At 49.1% G+C, this 2899-nt stretch overlaps 1 long non-coding RNA gene across 2 annotated transcripts in view; it reads right to left on the reverse strand.

Moving 5' to 3' along the window:
- Positions 1-2877, reverse strand: part of LOC109387151 (uncharacterized) — a 12072-nt gene extending 9195 nt beyond the window's left edge. Inside the window, exons 1-4 of one of the 2 annotated variants that reach the window (XR_002124922.1) lie at positions 2718-2877; positions 1386-1576; positions 968-1084; positions 665-729 (exon numbers count right to left, since the gene is read on the reverse strand). This is a non-coding gene — a long non-coding RNA (uncharacterized LOC109387151). The remainder of the gene's footprint in view (positions 1-664; positions 730-967; positions 1085-1385; positions 1577-2717) is intronic. The other variant, XR_002124923.1, reaches the window with a different exon arrangement.
- Between the last annotated feature and the right edge of the window lie 22 nt (positions 2878-2899).

Here is a 2899-nt window from a genome sequence, read left to right on the forward strand (position 1 = left end):
AGGACAAACTGATGAAAATATCAGAAACCATCATCCAAAAGGGAGACATAGCAGTACACTGGATTAAACTACGAGTGATGTTTCATCAAGAAACGTTTCTTACAGTCTGTCCCAGTATTGTCTGTAATACCAAGTGGACTTAAAAGATTCATCATCTAAATTTAAAACCTTTTAAGACACCCTATCAAACAGCTCCCCCCCACCCCCCCAAAAAAAAACATGTCACGCATGTTCGTGGCAAACCTACCGCGGAAAACGTAAAAGCTAATAATGATCGCCTGTATTTCCTTCCATCAGTGATAAACGTAACAGTTTGAACTATAGTCTCCCATGTACCCATTCAGAGTTACACTAAGTAAATATTAACCTTCAGATTGATTTTGCACTCATGGCATCCCCACAGGGTCAAAGATGTGAAGCGCCTGTATGATGTTCCCACGCACGCTTCCCAAGAGCACTTTCATCCATTCCCCTAAGGTTAGATATTTAAGTGATTCCCGAATTTTCACTCCTGTAAACGCCGCCTGAGGACTGTCCTCACCCACCGGTCTTTGTATTTCATATTATTATACTTACATATTATTATACTTAGGCTACTTCTACAAGTCAAAGGGAATGGGTATTTTTAAGGTGCTTGTTAATTTTATAGGAAATTGGTACACACCTACATTTGGAGGTCTTCTGAGAGTCAGGTAAATGTTAGTCTGTTGTTGGGGCCTCCCTTTCGTCCTAAGGAAAAAGAAAAGACAGGTTAGGGAGTGCAAAGTGCCTGAGGTGGAGTGGAGATATGAAGTAAGACAGGGAGGATGTCTCTCCAGTGAGTATTAGGGACTAAATGTTTGTGTCCCCCAAATTCACATGTTGAAACCCTCCCTGAACCGTGGTGGTATTAGGAGATGGGGCCTTTGAGAGGTAATTAGGATTAGACAATATCATGAGCCCTCAAGAATGGGGTCAGTGCTCTAACATGAGCGATGCGCTCTGCCCCGTGAGGGCTGGAAGTCCGCAGTCTGCGACCCGGAAGAGGCTCTCACCAGGACCCGAACATGCACGCACCCTGAGCTCTGACTTCCAGTCTCTCAAACTGTGAGAAATACATTTCTGTTATTTATAAGCCACCTGAGCAGAGGAAGATAGTGACAGACGCACCTGAGGGGGGTGAGAATGAGCCATGCACATCATGCATATGTCTGAGAGATGGACTCCCCGCAAGGATAGAGCAGATACGACGTCCCCTGGCAGGACGAGGCCTGACTTAGCGAAGAACAGTAAGAAGGGTGGTCTGACCACGAGCCCAAGCTTCCCGACAGAGCAGGCAGGGGAAGGGGAGCCCAGGTGTGCCCTCCTCCAATGACACAGCTCGTGCTGCTTTCTGAAACACTGACCTTCAACAAGCCTGCTAGGATGTGAGGAAATGCGCTCAGGTGACCAACCCACACTGCTGACCCCTGCTGTTCAGCTGAAAAAAGGAGAACTTTGTTCAAATACAGAGATGCTTCCCCTTATACAGGTCTCAGCATCCTCCTGGTCCTTATCCTCTTCTTCAGACGTTCTGGACATGGATGGACCCTAAAAGCTGGGAGGAATGGGTGGTGAAGCACATACTAGAAAAAGTCCCCCTGAAAACTCGAATTTCCTACTAACGTCAACATCTTATCAAGAATGGAAATAGTGACTCACAAATACTAAGAGATTATCTCTCAGGCATTGGGCTAACAGTTTTATATGGATGAGCTCATTTAAATCAGTATAATGGCCTTGAGAGGTCGGTCATATTATTATCCTCATTTTATGGAGGAGGAAATTGGGGATTAAAGGGAAGTAACTTCTCCAGGACCACAGAGCTGGGAAGTGACGGAGCTGGGATTCGAAGCCCGTTGTGGGCTGAGCTCTGCGTTCTGGTTTGAACCATACTTTATCTGATGAAATGCTGACACGCAGCCCTCTGAAAGAAGTTTATTCAGTTTAACTAGGCCCTGGGAAGGAGGGTTGGAACCCACCTCCCCCCCAAAGACACAGACAGACACACACACACCCCTACCCACACCCCTACCCCCCCACACACACACACACACACGACCCCACGCTGAGATCTGGCCTCACTGTGGTCTTCAGAGCAGTGGGAAGGGCTCTGTTTGTGGGACGGCACGTGCATTGCTCCCGCACCACTGGCTCTGGTCAGAATGGGGAGCAGCTGCCGGGACGGGACCCACAAAGGGGAACGGCAGCCAGAGGACTTCCTGCTCCTGTAATCAAGTCCAGTGAGCTCGCCCCACCCTTATCAAAACCGCAGCCTCCGACAGGTGAACACTCCCTACAGCACTGAGTAATGTGAAAATTGTGCCAAAGAGTGAAAATTCATCTGCCGGACTTCCCCACAGCAGTCACTGCTTTATAAGACTGACCGCCTAGGTCACTTAGCTGTAGATACTCATTCACCCTTCACCACCCTGTGCAGTGGGTAGACTTTGATCTCCCTTTTCCAGGAGGTGACCTGAGGCACAGAGATGTTAGGTAATTTACTCAAGGTCACACAGCTGGTAGGTCGAAGAGCTCAGATTCACAGACAGATTGGCTGGCTCTAGAACCCATGCTCCCGACTGTCCTGGAGACCTGCAGCTGAACAGACCCATGCTCGAATGCTGCCTGTGTCACATCACATCCCCGCCACACACTCACAGGCACGCCCCTGGATGCCTCTACGTCAGTTTCCTCACCTGTGAAACGCAGGTGCTCCCAGGGATTACAGCACGAGGGTGCACGTGGAGCTCCAGGCAGGAGTGTGGGTGCCCAAAAGGGTTATGTTCTGCCTCCGCTGCCATCTCCACACCCCTATTTCAGAGCAGCCCTGCTGTTTCCCTCCCCCAGGATGTAAAGCCTCACCTTGATTCAAGGAAAA

This window comes from Hipposideros armiger, unplaced genomic scaffold, assembly GCF_001890085.2.
Source record: "Hipposideros armiger isolate ML-2016 unplaced genomic scaffold, ASM189008v1 scaffold_149, whole genome shotgun sequence".
Classification (NCBI taxonomy): domain Eukaryota; kingdom Metazoa; phylum Chordata; class Mammalia; order Chiroptera; family Hipposideridae; genus Hipposideros; species Hipposideros armiger.